The sequence below is a fragment of the Gobio gobio genome (genome assembly GCF_949357685.1).
Source record: "Gobio gobio genome assembly, chromosome: 2".
In the NCBI taxonomy this organism is placed as follows: Eukaryota; Metazoa; Chordata; class Actinopteri; order Cypriniformes; family Gobionidae; genus Gobio; species Gobio gobio.
The window spans coordinates 15266610-15283702 of record NC_137098.1 but is presented as its reverse complement, the minus strand read 5'-3'; positions in this window follow the sequence as shown (position 1 = coordinate 15283702).

Below are 17093 nucleotides of genomic sequence, written 5' to 3'. Positions count from 1 at the left end.
GTACTATCTGTAAAGCTGCTTTGAAACAATGTGTATTGTGAAAAGCGCTATACAAATAAATTTGAATTGAATTGAATTGAACAGCAAGCACCGCTGCACATAGCTCCAGGCGTGGAACATTGTGAGCAGGAAAAGGGGCCAACTTGGATCTTCCCATTACAAACCCCACGTGAGGCCGTCCATTTAAGTCTATTACTCGTAGGTACGCTACTGCAACAATAGCTAAAGTAGAAGCATCTGCGAAAATGCACAGCTCTTTGCGCTGAGCTCCACATAATGAGGTTGGGACATAAGCTCTTGGTATTTGCAGTTGATCAAGTTCAGCTAGAGATGAAGTCCATGCTTTCCATTTTTCTCTTTTGTCTAATGGAAGAATAGTGTCCCAATCCTGTTGTGTTGTTGAAAGTTCTCTCACAAGTGCTTTGCCTTGCATGGTGACTGGACAGACAAATCCAAGAGGATCATACAAACTATTGACTGTGGAAAGGATGCCTCTCCGAGTGAAGGGTTTGTGATCCTGAGAAGCTTTGAACGTAAAGCAGTCTACCTAGAGATCCCAACTTATGCCGAGGCTGCGTTGGAGAGGTATCGGGTCTTTTTCAAAGTCCAAGTTTTTGAGATCTTTGGCTCTCTCACAAGATGGAAAAGCTTCCATAACTGAAACACTGTTGGAGGCTACTTTATGCAGATTTATACTTGACTTCGCCAACACAGTCTGTGCGCGCTTTAAGAGATCAATTGCTTCTCTTTCAGTAGGGACAGATGTGATGCCATCATCAACATAGAAATTACGGAACACAAAATTCTTGGCGTCCGTTCCACACTCTGATTCACCAAGCTCTGCCGCTCTTCTTAGAGCATAAATAGCGACCGCTGGCGAAGGACTGTTGCCAAAGACATGTACAGTCATTCTGTATTCAATGATCTCCTTTTCTGCACAGTTGTCTTTGTACCAAAGGAAACGAAGATAGTTGCGATGCTGCTCTTTTACCTTGAAACAATAAAACATCTGTTCTATATCTGCCATCACCGCTATCTTCTCCCTACGGAAGCGCAACAGTACACCCAACAGAGTATTGTTAAGGTCAGGTCCGCTCAGTAAAACATCATTGAGGGATATCCCTCTACACTGGGCACTCGAATCAAAGACCACCCGAATTTTATCAGGTTTGAGAGGATGGTAAACTCCGAAATTGGCAAATACCAACATTCTTCCCCCGCCTGCAGGGAAGGAGCGGGTTCTGCTTGCTCATTTTCAATCACCTTCTGCATGAAGTCAAAGAAATGTGTTTTCATATTTGGCTTCTTTAGGAAAGTACGCTGTAATGAGTTCAGCCTCTGCATAGCTTGCACTTTATTGTTTGGGAGTTGAATTCTTGGAGAGTGGAATGGAAGCAGCGCCACCCAATGGTTATCCTCATCAAGGTACACCTCTTTGTCCATTATGTCAAGAAAAACGTTATCCTCCACAGATAAAGCAGCTTTATCATCTTCTGGAGATCTGAAGAAGACATTCTCCTTCAAGCTCTTTGTGTAGCTCTCATTGGCTTTCGAACATTGAGAACATGGTGGATCGGGCAAGTATGACAAAAGAGGTGACTCACCCCGTTCTACGATGTTGATGCTTTTTGTGCATGGAGAGAAGAATGAAGTTCGTCCATTTGAAAGTATGTTGGTCTTGTAAGCGTTCACGCTAGACTGCCAATGAGTCCCATTCAGACAAACTTCTCCCACTATCACCCAGCCTAAGTCCAAGCGTTGTGCATAAGGTGTGTTGTGAGGTCCATTGTGCTGTTCACGCACTTTGTGCACACTAAGAATGTCTCGTCCCAAAAGGAGAAGGATAGGAGCGGTAGGATCTAGAGGTGGGATTTTATCTGACACAGGAGTGAGGTGAGGGAAACGCAATGCTACCTCGGGCGTAGGAATCTCAGATCTGTCATCCGATCTGTCAGATCTGCCCTTGATAGAGTGTAAGGTATTACACTCTATCAAGGGCAGAAGACCAACAACGGTTTCCCCATCAAGCGACTCAATTGAGAATCCACTTATTTTCCTCCCCGCCGTGGACACTATGCCTGAACACGTTTTCAGAGTATAGGGGGAAGAACCGCTAACGATGTTGAACAGATCAAAGAACTGTGATAAAGCATAAATGCATAATCAGCATAAATGCGTTTGGCTTTTTCACGTTGATTAGAAGGGTAAACGTTTACAAGACAGATCTTTGAACAAGACTTGGGTTTTCTAGCATCCCCGCAAATCTCAGTACACTTGTTGTTGATTTCAGCAATGTGCTCATCTGTTTGTTTCATGAATTGACCTGGTGTTGATACAGACACTTCAATGGACCACGGAGCAGGACCCGGATGCATAGCTGCAATATGTCTGTCACTGTCACATTCTCTGCACTTAATAGATGCTCTGCAGTCTCTTGCAACATGCTTAGTTGAAGCACAACATCTAAAACAGATGGACTTTTCCTTTAGATGCTCTTTCCGTTCGTCCAAATGTTTGCTTCTAAAAGTGCGACACTTGTGAAGTGGATGAGGTTTGTTGTGTATGGTGCAAACCTTGTCTGGTTCTGCATTCTCATCAGAGTTTCTGTCTTGGTTTGGTCGTGCAGCCATTATTTCAGTTTTTTTTGACGACGACAGATGTTCTGTTATTCGACTTGACAGCTCCGTCGTATCTTGTGATTTTCAAACGGCCAGTTGAAGCAAGTGCAAAACTAGGATCGTTTCTGGTTCTTGCTTGTCTACAAACAAATTCAACAAAGAAACTGAATGGAAGAAAATACACATTATGGTCCTCCTTATACCTGGAACCTTGTGTCATCCACTTGTCTTGCAGACTAAATGGGAGTTTTTCTACGATAGGGTTGACTCCCCTCGCCGTGTCCAAGTAAGTGAGTCCAGGTAGACGTCCACTCTCCTTTGCAGATTGCAGTTCAAGCAACAAGTCTCCAAGGTCTCTCAGACGATAGGTGTCTTTGTTTGTGATGTGAGGAAAAGCCTCAAGTCTCCTCAACATTGCTTGCTCGATGACCTCTGGACACCCGTAGCAGTCTTCAAGGCGACGCCATATTATTTTTACTCCTATGGCAGGATTATTGACATGAACTGATTTAATTCGTTTGGCATGCATAGACGAATCAGGACCAAGCTATCTGATGAGAAGGTCAATCTACTCTCTGCTTGTTATACTGAGTTCACTGGTTACAGCTTGAAAAGATGTTTTCCACGGCCAGTAATTTTCTGGACAGTCCTCAAATTGGAACAAGCCAGAACTCACCATTTCTTTTTTCAACAGATATGGGGCGAAGTCTTTCGCTTGTGGTGGTGTTGGAGTAAAGCACTCAGCAGAGACTTGAGAGGGCAGACCTGACTCACGTGGCGTTCTTACAGGATAGTTTTGACTCCTTACTTCATCAGCTCTATCAAACGGCTCTATTTTCACATTTCTAGGAGAACACTGGTAGTTGTGTTGAATTGTTTGTACCTGCCTCATAGGAACTGCGTTCGACTCCTCCTTCACCATTGGAGGGAGAGAACTAAGTGAGCCTGCAACGTAGTTCCGTGTCACATAACTTAAGTTCTCACTTGCTTGTCGTAGATTAGGATTAAGATTAGGAGCATTTTGTAGCTGTGAGTGTTTCTGCACATACTCTCTGGTGCGCTCAGATTTGCTTGAAATGTATGATTCTTTTTCTAGGTCGACACTTGATCCATTTTCTCCATAAATTACTGCTTCGTAAACTTCTGCCTCTGTGGATGCTGCTTCAGCTTCTTTCTGCAGTTGTAACACATATAAATCAGCCTCAACCTCTGCTTTTCTGCGTGCTGTTACAGCTAGCGTTTTCTGTTGATCCTCTTCGATTTGAGCTTTTTCTCTCATCATGATGGCTTCCTTCTCTGCATAAGAAGCTTTTACTTTGCATGCTGCTGCTTTAGCTCTTGCAGTGGTCGCAGACGCACTAGCTGATGATCTACTTGAACGATGTGATCTGCTTGACCGTGATTTTGCTTCTAGCGCTTGATCAGCTTCCTCTGCTCTCCTTTGAGCATGTGACTCATCCATCTTGTTATTGTAGTACTGAGTGTACGTTGGATGAAACTGTGTTTGGTTGTCTTCACCCGCCGTGCAGTCGATCTTTTACTATTCTGTCCTGGCAATGGTGTTTTGAACCGAGCATTGACAGATAGCTAACAGAAATAAAGCTCCATCACACGTTCTTCTTTGTGCTTATGTGATGCACACTTTACTTTACTTGTAAAACTAAAAGAAACACACACAAAAATACAAATTACAAAGTAATCCACAAAACGTATTGGATATTGTTCACATTCAAACATCCATTTACACATTTAAACAACTAAATAAACAACCGAAATGCCTTATCTTAAAACATGTGTTTGGAGAAAATAAAGGGGAGAACAGCTTCACTTGTATATTAGCCGTTAGATCGCGCTAGCTTTCATTATTAAACATCAATTTCTAAACATTTTAATAACAACTAGCTTTTAGTTAAACCAACAGCATGCTATTACAGTTATTTTCAATATAAAATAAATAACTTACGATCGTAACTACTCCAAGGATTAGACAGCAACAATGACGAGCATCCAAAACACAGATCACGGAACGAGTTTCTTCTATTAATCTACGTGCTTCCTGTTGCGTTCTGTTAAGCAGCGCAATACCATTGTTCACCACTCGGAGTCACGCACGAGCTACTTACACAAATCAAAATAACTTGCAGCTTACAAAGAAAGCTAACACTGCACAGAACACACAGTTCAGTCATTTATGGGAGTGATGATGACCGCATTTACAAAAATGATACGCAGTGTGTACGGGACCGAACTGAACAACTAGTGTGACCCTAACCCTAACTCGTCACTCCCGAAGCTTTACAGTGTGCACATGGCCATTGTAATGTTGCATCTCAAATGTTCTGTTGACATTATCAGGATCGGCGGAGAATTGCAGCGGCTTCCTGCTGCAATGCACACTGGTCCTGGAGATGCAGCCGCACTTGTACCCGAGCGACACTTCCAAGATCGCCTTCATTATCTCTCAGCTCAGCGGCAAGGCTTTAATGTGGGCCGATTCCATCTGGTCACAACAGGGTGCGGTAACACAATCATACGCAGCGTTTATTTCCCACTTCCGGGAAGTGTTTGGAAAACCGATCACAGATTCTTCAGCTGGTGAGAAACTTTATCATTTAAAACAGGGATCCATGTCTATTTACGATTATGCTTTGCAATTCAGAACGCTTGCAGCAGTCAGCGGATGGAATGAACAGGCGCTGATAACAACATTTCGGCAAGGATTGGAACCTCGGGTACGGCTGCATCTCGCTGCATGCGAGGACTCCATCGGCCTTGAGAAGTTCATCCAGCATTCCATTCGCTGCGCCACTCGCATGCAGGCGTGCATCCAAGAGCACCAGGACCAGTATCCCTTCAACGTGCCCTTCCGCCGATCCAAACCCGTCAGCACCCCAGAACCAGCCCACGAACCCATGGAGTTAGAGAACTCCCGACTAACCCCTGAAGAACGCCGCCGTCGGCTGACCCAACGTCTCTGCCTGTATTGTGGTGAGCCTGGGCATGTCATAGCTGCATGCCCCACACGACCTCCGCGACCCATGGTGAGTGCCATTATTCCTGCTGATCATAAAATGAAACCACTCACCACTGTCGTCACCCTTACTGCCGCTAATGTCTCCCTTTCAGTGGTCGCGCTCCTCGACTCGGGGTCAGCCGGCAACTTCCTCTCCGGTGCCATCAGCCGCCAGTTACGCCTCAAGACCACTCCGTCTCCGACCACCTACAGGATCAGCTCAATAACCGGAAGACCCCTCAGTCGCAAGCACGTCCGTACCGTGGCTGGACCAGTCACTCTCCAAGTAGGGCTTTTATACCGGGAAGAGGCTCACATGCTGGTTCTGGAGGATTCGACTGCTGACGTGGTTCTGGGGCGCCCCTGGTTGGAGCAGCACAACCCTACCATCTCCTGGAAGACGGGCAAAATCCTGAAGTGGGGCGACACTTGCTTCTCACAATGTCTAACTGAACTTCCTCTTCCATCCTCGTCTCTGCCTGATCTGACTCTCTGTGCCACATCCATCGAAAGTCCAGTTGAACAACGCTCTGTCGATGTCCCCAAGTGTTACGCCCCCTTCAGCGATGTCTTCTGCCCACAACGGGCTTCCAAGCTGCCTCCACACCGGCCATGGGACTGTGCCATCGACCTGCTTCCGGGTGAACCAGTACCAAGGGGTAAGATATACCCACTATCCATCCCGGAGGAGAAGGCCATGGAGGAATACATCCAGGAAGCCCTCGCCCAAGGTTACATCAGGCCGTCTACTTCCCCTGCTGCATCCAGCTTCTTCTTTGTGGCAAAAAAGGACGGAGGCTTGCGGCCATGCATCGATTATCGTTCCCTCAACAAAATCACTGTTAAGTTCCGGTATCCCCTTCCTCTCGTCCCAGCAGCCCTCGAACATCTCCGTGGTGCCACTGTGTTCACCAAGTTGGACCTCCGCAGCGCGTACAATCTCATCCGGATACGTGAGGGGGACGAGTGGAAGACTGCCTTTATTACCCCTACTGGACACTATGAATACCTCATCATGCCGTATGGATTGGTAAACGCCCCCTCCGTATTCCAGGATTTCATCCATGAGGTGCTCCGGGAGTTTCTCCATCGATTCGTCCTAGTCTACATCGACGACATCCTCATCTACTCCCGGAGCCAGGCCGAACATCACCAACACGTTGCGGAGGTCCTCAACCATCTACGTCAGTTCCATCTGTTCCTCAAGGCCGAAAAGTGTTCTTTCCACCAAGCATCCGTTTTCTTCCTGGGATACCACATAGATCACAGTGGCATCCGGATGGACGAGAGGAAGGTGGAGTCCATCACAACCTGGCCAGAACCCACTACCATAAAAGAACTCTAACGCTTCCTAGGTTTCTCCAATTTCTATAGACGATTCATCAAAGGTTACAGCTCTATCACTCATCCACTCACCAGTATGTTACGCAATAAGCCCAAGTCTCTGTCCTGGACCCCGGCAGCCACCAACGCTTTCAGCCAACTCAAGAAAGCCTTCACCACCGCTCCCCTACTAGTCCATCCAGACCAAAGGCCCTTCGTCGTGGAGGTGGATGCTTCCACAACCGGAGTGGGAGCAGTGTTATCGCAGCAGCAGGGGACGCCCAGTAGACTCCATCCATGCGCCTTCTTCTCCCGCAAGCTCAGCCCGGCGGAAGTCAACTACTCCATCGGTGACAGGGAACTCCTTGCAGTCAAGCTTGCCTTGGAAGAGTGGAGGCATTGGTTGGAGGGAGCCAAACATGCATTCCTGGTGCTAACAGATCACAAAAACCTTGAGTATATTCGATCAGCCAAGAGACTAAACCCCAGACAAGCCCGTTGGGCTATGTTTTTCTCCCGTTTCAATTACACCATCTCCTATCGTCCCGGTACCAAGAATCTTAAAGCTGATGCTCTCTCCCGTCTGCATGCTCCTGACGAACAGACCGAAGAACCAGAACCCATTATTCCAAGCTCCCTCATCCCTCAAGTCCTATTACCTGGTCCGAAGAAACCATCCCCTCCTCCAATGCCTCCACGAACCCTCCGCCGGGCTGTCCACCTGGCTTGCTGTACCTCACTCGGACACGACGCACTCCCACCATTCACTCGGCTCACACGTCACTTGGTACTGGTCACCCGGGGGTCAATGAAACCCTCTCGTTGCTAAAAGAACGCTTCTGGTGGCCAGGGATGGCTAAGGATGTCAGAAGGTACGTGCAGGGCTGTAGGGAGTGTGCCATTTCCAAGTCTCCGCGTCATCTTCCAGCTGGTAAACTCCTTCCTCTGCCCGTTCCAGAACGCCCATGGTCACACCTAGGAGTAGATTTCATCACTGACCTGCCGGTCTCAGACGGTAATACCACCATTCTAGTAGTGGTAGATCGTTTCTCTAAATCTTGTCGTCTGATCCCACTCCCAGGTCTGCCTACTGCCATGGAAACAGCTGAGACACTCTTCAACCAAGTTTTTAGATACTTCGGAGTACCAGAGGACATTGTATCAGACAGAGGTCCCCAGTTCATATCCAGAGTATGGAGATCGTTCTTCTCACTCCTAGGTGTGGCTGTTAGCCTGACGTCGGGGTATCATCCACAGTCAAACGGGCAGACGGAAAGGAAGGTACAGGAAATTGGCCGCTTCCTACGTACCTTCTGTCATGACCACCAGGACTCTTGGAACCAGTTCCTGGGTTGGGCCGAGTACGCCCAAAACTCTCTGAGACAGTCGACCACAGGACTCACCCCGTTCCAGTGCGTACTCGGCTTTCAACCTCCACTGTTCCCCTGGGATGGGGAACCCTCCGACGTTCCTGCAGTGGACTACTGGTTCAGAGAGAGCGAGAGGGTCTGGGACTCAGCCCACCATCAGTTGCAATGGGCCCTGCGCAGACGCAGGATGGTAGCTGATCTCCGACGTTCTGACACCCCTGTCTTCCAGCCTGGTCAGCTGGTGTGGCTATCTACCAGAGATATCAGAATGCGTCTGCCTTGCAAAACGCTGAGTCCCAGGTTCATTGGCCCATTCCCCATCACCAAGCAGGTCAATCCAGTCACCTATCAACTCCGTCTGCCACAAGGGTATCGTATACATCCCACTTTCCATGTCTCACTGCTGAAAGCTCACCACCCCTCTGTTTCTCCCACAGGACCTGACGTAGTTCTCACCGAACCCCCCCTTCCACTCATCCTGGAGGACGGTACGGCCTACAAGGTCAATGAGATCTTGAACTCCCGACGTCGTGGTGGTCAGCTGGAATATCTAGTGGATTGGGAAGGATATGGTCCCGAGGAACGCTCCTGGGTCCCAAGGAACGACATTTTAGATCCCAGTTTACTCCAGAGCTTTCACGACAGTCATCCTGAAAAGCCAGCTCCGCGGGGTAGAGGACGTCCACCAAGGCGTCTGGGTTCTCGGCCCTCTGGAGCGGGCCGTGGAGGGGGGGGGGTACTGTCACAGACACGTCAGGTTCCACCCTCCACCAATCACAGTGCACTCCTTCCCCAGAGTACTGATCACCATCACCTGCACCTCATCACCACACTCATCACCAGCACTACAAGACTCACAACCACACAGCACTCCACGTCCGGTCTCGTTCGCATATACTTCAGGCTATGCTTACCTCAAGGACTCTACTACTGATACTTACCTGTCTCCAGCGTGTCTCCTTCCTTCCGTGTTCCTTGTCTGCTGTGTGGGTGTGTTCCTGTCCGTCCCTCAGTACTCCAGCGATCTACAGTCTCCAACGATCTCCAGTCTCCAGCGACCTCCAGGCTCCAGCGTCCTTCCATCTACAAAACAAAAGACAGTAACTCTCTCTCTCTCGTATCACCTTCTAATCTACCAACAACCGGTTTACTCACCTGCTCCACAACACTTGCTCTACTGTGGTCTAATAAACTACCCTTACCTGTTAACATCTGTGTCTGCCTCCTGTGTACTAAACAACACTATTAAGGACTTGGGATTTCTGGGTCTGTTGTAATGACACTACTAGCACCTTACCTCAGAAAGGGTCATGTCCTTTATGTGGATAACTGGTACAGTAGTCCCACACTTTTCCAGCACCTCTTGTCTCTTGGCACTGGAGCTTGTGGGACTGTGCGTGCAAACCGGAAAGGGATGCCAACATTCACCTGTAAAATGACAAAGGGTGAGGTGGAATTCAAGGAAAATGGATCACAGTTGGCAGTCAAATGGCATGATAAAAGAGATGTCCATGTCCTTACCACAGTCCACCCAACTGGTATGGCAGCCACAGGAAAGCTGGATCACATCACTGGGCAAGCAAAGATGAAGCCAGTCTGTGTGCTGGAGTACAATAAAAAGATGGGAGCAGTTGACAAAGCTGACATGATGACTGGTTTTCTTGAATGCACCAGAAAGTCTACCAAGTGGTACAAGAAGATCTTCTTTCACCTACTTGACACGGTTTTACTCAACAGCCACATACCGGCAAATTACTGGTAAGATATTTCTATAAATCAAAGAATATAAACAAGATAAAAAGTGATTACATTTTCAATTAATGTAAACATAAGTGTTATAAAGGGTATGCATGGATGTCACTCTCCTGCCGGAACACACCCCTCTCAGCCTGAGTGAGTGGCTAAAGAGCTGCTGCGTGACTTTATTTAATAGGGGAAACTGCGAAAACGATGCGTAAAACAAGTTTCAGTTTAAACTAAAGGTTAGACTTGATATAGTGGTCCTTACAACTTACCAAAGATCCAGTGATCCATGCATATTGACAAGAACATTTCCTGACATTTATACATGCCTGATTTTGACGCCAGTAAAATACATAAATCAAATTTGCCTGTGAATGCTTTAAATAAATACAATATACTAGGGGTGTAATGGTAAACAAAACTGACGGTTTGGTATGCACCTCGGTTTTAAAGTCACGGTTCGACACATCAAGGGAGAGAAAACTAAATTTAAAATAGCTTTTTTTTTAATTAAACAGTGGTTTATTGAACAATTGTGTCAGTCCTTAAATTAATTCAATTATAACTAAAAGATTTTTTTTTTTTAAATCTTCTAATGCAATTGTATTATTTGCTAATAAGTTATACCACACTCAGATAGGCATACATTATGTATGTTACTGGCCATTATTTTAATCTACTCGCATCAAATTCAAAATAAATCTTTATGGCCGTATGTTACGGCTCAGTTTTGTTTTGGGTTTGTTGTGTTGCGTTCTCTTTCTCCTATAGGTTGCCAGATAAGGATCCACACCTGTACTGAATTTGGAAAGCAGTATTTAAGACGGCTGTCCTTTGTGGGAGGGGGTGCTGACCCCTATCCTGCATTCTTGCTCAGGAATTGGACCTTCATATTGTTTTTCTCTTTATTGTTCGCTTCTTTTTTTGTTGAACATCTATTTTCTTTATTATGTAACCCCTAGACGTAAATAAATCTTTGGTCTAATTCATTTTTGGACTCTGAACCCTTTATTTTTGTTACTTCCTTGAGCCGGAATGTAACAATTGGGGGCTCGTCCTCAAATGTTTGATAGAATTTGGAAGGTCCAGCTTCTATTGGAAAAGAGAAAACGTATTGTAACATTTTCACTAGCGCCTGTGTATATGTAGGCGGAGCGTATTTGACGGGTATTCGATTCACCTGTGTGTGGCTTGGCGTGCTAGCGCTAACAAACAGTGGGTGTTTTGTTTGTTACTGGGAAATGTGCGCGAGAGTTTTCGGTGTCTTTAAAACGTTGGATTTTCTTCATTGTTGTTCTCAACTGAAGAGAAAATAAGTGGTAACCGAAATAGACCGTATGGTAAGTGCATTGATTTCTCTTAAGAGTTCCCTTTGTTAAAAACGTTAGCTCTGGCAGGATTTTGTTGTGTATGTGTACTCTATTCGGTAAGCTAATATTGCTGAAAGGTAATTTGTCAGCGAACTGTGTTTTGTTACACTAATAGTGATATTCCCCGTTAGGTTTAGCAACGCACTGCGTTGATCTTTTTTATTTTAGTTTGTTGTTTTTGTGCTGACGCTGAGTTGAGAGCGCTGCCGCTTTTGTATGTCTCACTGGTTTGTCCGTGAGTTTATACATCTGACGGTATTTGAGTGCTTAAAAATACTCGACTCTTGGTGGAGGCATGAAGACTAGGGTTGAGTTATTTTAGGGGGGAGGAGAGAGTAGGGGGAATAATCACTTGTTGGTGTTTGTAAATTAAAACAATCGATTACGAGTTCTGCTGAATAGAAAATCGATAATGGCTACTGTTTTAGATGTATTTTTTGAGTCTCCTTGTGAGGGATTGTTTGATAAACTAACGAAAGAACAGTTGTTGGAGGTGGCCGCTAGGTATGAGATTTGTTTAACCACCAAAGAAAAAAAATGAAAGGAGTCTGTGGCACTAATTGTTAAAGCCGCTCTAGTTAAATTAGAGGTCTTTGATCCTGATAAGCCTGTTGGTTATGATGATGACGATAGCGCTGCACAATCTTCAGTTATTGCTTCCACATTCTCTTTTGAGCAACGAAGAGAACTAATGCTTTTAGAGATAGAAAAGGCAAAATTGAATCGTGACATTGAAATTCGCAAATTGGAGGTTGAGGCTGTGCGGTTTCAGTTAATTGGTGAGGGTAAAATAGGGGACAGTGCAAGTGGTTTAACCAGTTCTGTCAGAAAAGGGTTGGATGTAGTCAATAATATTAAGCTGATACCCAAATTTAGTGAAACTGATGTAGACACATTCTTCAGTTTGTTTGAGCGTTTGGCAGATATTATGAAATGGCCAGATACTGAACAGACGTTGATGTTGAAGTGTGTGCTAACTGGTAAGGCACAGAAAGCTTATTCTTCTTTAAATGCTCATGATAGTCAAAGTTATCATGAGGTTAAAGAGGCTGTACTGAAAGCTTATGAGCTGGTGCCAGAGGCCTATCGGCAGAAATTTAGAAACATGCGAAAACCTGCAGAACAGACATATTGTGAATTTACGAGAGACTTAAAAATCCAGTTAGATCGCTGGTGTGCTGCTTCAGGTGTAACTAGTTGTGAAGATCTTCATGAGTTGTTCCTGTTAGAACAGTTTAAAAGCACTTTGTCTGAGCATGTTTCCATCTTTTTGACTGATCGAAATGTTACATCTATGGAAGAGGCTGCCATTCTTACTGATGAGTATGTACTCACTCATAAATGTGAAGTCAAGAGAAGTAGGTTCAAGTTCAGTGATAGTCCAATAGAGAGTGTAACTGCCCGTCATGCCTTGTCTGATAAGAGTGAGAGGAATTTTAAAAGTTATGCTGATAAAAATGACCGGTGTGCTTATTGTCATTTAAAAGGACACTGGAAAAAGGATTGTTTAGCACTTAAAGGAAAACTGATGCGTGTTAAACCTGAACCTAAGCCTGCTCTTGTTATCTCATCTGTTCAGACAGATAATAATTCTGACTGTTTTGATATTTTACAGAACTTGGAGAAACCAGTGGTACCTTGCAATGTTGGATATGCTCCCTTCATTACAGAAGGCTATGTGTCATTGCTTGGAAGTACTGAGAAGGTTCCTATTAAGATTCTCAGAGACACGGGTGCATCGGAATCATTCATTTTGCAAACTGTCCTTCCTTTTACTCAGGAGTCCAATACAGGAAACAGTGTGCTGATTCGCGGCATTGGCTTACAAACATTGTCTGTACCCCTACATAACATGTTTCTCCAATCTGATTTAGTAAATGGAGCAGTGGTGATGGGAGTCCGTCCTTCATTACCAATGGAAGGAGTTTCAGTGATTTTGGGGAATAATCTGGCGGGTGACCGTGTGTGGCGTGATGTTCCACCTCCACCTGTGGTTGCGACTTGTCCTGCTCCATTGGGTGACACTGATATCTCCCAGCAGTATCCAGAGGTATTTGTGTCTTGTGCACTAACACGTGCAATGAGTAAACAATCAGTTGAGCCAAAACTAAGTGATGTGAAGGATTTGTTGACCTCTAAGAGGGTAGTGCCTGGTCTCCTTGCTTTGCCTTCTATTTCCCATCAGGTCTGGGTGTCTGCTCAGAAAGAGGATCCATCTCTGAACTCACTGTTTGAAGCTGCTTTATCTCCTGATGTAGCAGAGAGTTCCGTTAATGGGTACTTCATTGAAAATGGGGTACTATTGCGGAAGTGGACTTCTAACACAGAGGGAGGTTTGACTGAACCAATTATACAGGTAGTTGTGCCTGTTTCTTTGCGAAATGCTGTGTTGGATTTTGCTCATGGTGGGGTGTCTGGTCATTTGGGCGTAAATAAGACCTATCAACATTTGCTGCAGTATTTTTACTGGCCTCGTGTTAAGAGTGATGTAAGGCAGTATATTAAGACTTGTTCGATCTGTCAGTTGACTGGAAAACCAAACCAGACCATAAAGCCTGCGCCTTTGTATCCCATACCTGTTATGGAACAGCCTTTTCAGCATCTCCTGGTGGATTGTGTTGGGCCTTTACCACCTTCAAAGTCTGGTAGCGTTTACTTATTGACAGTGATGTGTCAGAGCACTCGATATCCTGCGGCTTTTCCTTTGCGATCAATCACCACACGATCAGTTGTAAAAGCCTTGTCCCAGTTCATTTCTATTTTTGGAATTCCAAAGGTTGTTCAGAGTGATCAGGGGACAAACTTTACATCTAACATGTTTCAAGAGGCTCTACGGCAGCTTGGCATTAGACACAACAAATCCAGTGCGTACCATGCGGAAAGTCAGGGTGCCCTAGAACGTTTTCACCAGACGTTAAAATCTTTGTTGAGGGCATATTGCACTGAGTTAAAAGGTGATTGGGAGGAAGGACTACCTTGGTTGTTGTTGGCCACACGTGAGGTTATACAGGAGAGTTTGGGATTTAGTCCCAATCAGTTAGTCTTTGGACATTGTGTAAGGGGACCCTTGGCGGTACTGAGTAATGATGCTTTACCGGAGGAGCCACCACAGAGTCTGATACAGTATATACAGGGTTTTCGTCGACGTTTAGTTTTGGCTGGGGAATTGGCAAAAGAAAAGTTGGCGAAAACTCAGGGAAAGATGAAAGGCTGGTTTGATCGCAAGTCTGAGGTTCGCATATTTAGTCCAGGAGATCAGGTGTTAGCCTTATTTCCTTTACCAGATTCTCCTTTTGCTGCGAAATTTTTAGGACCTTACACTGTGCTTCGAAAAGTGTCTGATCAAAATTATATTCTTTCTACCCCTGAGCGCAGGAAACATACCCAGTTGTGCCATGTGAATTTGTTAAAGCCCTTTTATTCTCGTAATGCTGCTCCTGAAGTCATTTGTTCCTCAGTTGCGTTAGCTAGTTTGAGTCAAATAGGTGATGGGCAACAGGATGTGAAATCCCCTGATGATGTAATTTTACAACCTCGCCTAAAAAACTCTGAGACCTTGGCTAATTTAGAAGGATGGGTAAAACATTTATCTTGCAAACAACGTTCTGAGTTAAATTCTATGCTGACTGAATTTTCTGTTCTTTTTTCAGATACTCCTTCTCGTACACACTTGATTGAACACGATATTGATGTAGGCGATGTTAAACCTGTCCGACAACGATTTTATCGTGTATCATGTGACAAACGTCAGAAATTGGAGGCTGAAGTTAATTACATGCTTGAAAACAACATAGCAAAGCCTTCCTTTTCAGATTGGGCTTCACCCTGTTTGTTAGTGGGAAAATCAGACGGCACTCAGCGTTTTTGCACCGATTATAGACGAGTAAATATCCTTACTAGACCTGACTCATTTCCATTGCCTAGGATGGAAGACTGCGTTGACCAAGTTGGATCAGCTAACTATGTCAGTAAATTTGATTTGCTTAAAGGGTACTGGCAAGTGCCTTTGACCGCCCGAGCACAGGAAATTTCCTCTTTCATTACACCATTTGGGTTATATTCTTACACCGTAATGAGCTTTGGTCTCAGAAATGCCCCAGCGACATTTCAGCGTTTAATGAACAGAGTGACAGCTGGTTTAGAGGGTTGTGCCGTATACCTGGATGACATTGTTGTCTATAGTGACACATGGGATCAACACCTTATCCGAATTCGTGCGCTGTTTGAGCGTTTGTCTGATGCCAAACTCACAGTCAACCTGGCAAAGTGTGAGTTTGCCAGGGCGACTGTGACTTATCTGGGCAAGGTTGTCGGAATGGGCAAAGTGCGGCCTGTACGTGCTAAAGTCATAGCGATTGACAAATTTCCTAGCCCTCAGACTAAACGTGAATTGATGCGATTTTTAGGAATGGCTGGGTATTACAGAAGTTTTTGTCCAAACTTTTCTTCTGTTGTTGCCCCACTTACAGATTTGTTGCAAGCAAAGGCTAAATTTGTGTGGACTCCAACATGTGAAAGCGCTTTTGAGAATGTCAAACGATTGCTCACATCGTCCCCTGTCCTGACGGCTCCTCGACTTGATAAACCATTCAATCTTCAGGTGGATGCTAGTCAGGTCGGAGCGGGAGCTGTTCTGCTGCAGGCTGATGAGAGTGGTATAAATCGCCCTGTTATTTCTCACGAAAATTCAATTCGTATCAGACCAATTATTCTACTATTGAGAAGGAGGCGTTAGCATTGATTTGGTCCCTGCAGCATTTTGAGGTGTATTTGTCTTGTGGGACTATGCCAACCGTGGTGTACACAGATCATAACCCCCTTACGTTTCTTCACTCTCTGCAGAATCCGAATCAACGTCTTATTAGGTGGTCTCTTTTCTTACAGCCTTATGCTCTGGAGATTCGTCATGTGAAAGGCGTAGATAATATCTTAGCTGACGCTTTGTCCCGTGCCCCATGTGGTGGAGAATAAAGTTTCTTGACAATTAATACTTCTCTTCTCTTCCCTTCTATCAGTCTTCAACTCCTTAATTTTGCTTTTTCCAGGCGCCGGGAGATTGCTGGTTTTGAAACTAAGAGATGGCTAGAGTTTGGGGAAGTTGCAATGATTAATGATCGATATTAACTTCACCCTAACTTTGGAAAGGTTGTTCTTTTTATATGTATGTTTTGGGGTTGGAATTTGAATAAGGTAGAGTTTCTAATGAGAATCTCTCCCTTTTTAAGGGGGGAGGTGTTACGGCTCAGTTTTGTTTTGGGTTTGTTGTGTTGCGTTCTCTTTCTCCTATAGGTTGCCAGATAAGGATCCACACCTGTACTGAATTTGGATTAGATTAGATTAGATTAGATTCAACTTTATTGTCATTACACAAGTACAAGTACAAGGCAACGAAATGCAGTTTAGGTCTAACCAGAAGTGCAATAGCAGCAAGTGCAGGATATACAATGGTTGCGTAAGTGCAGGACATAAAAATGTTCTGAATATATATAAATATGTATAAGTAGAGAGATGGTTATTACTATAAGCAGAACTGAATTTACAGATGAATATATACAGTGAATAAATATACAGATGGCTATTACTATAAACAGAATTTACAGGTGAATATGTACTAGAATATAATATACAGATGGCTATTACTATAAACAGAATTTAC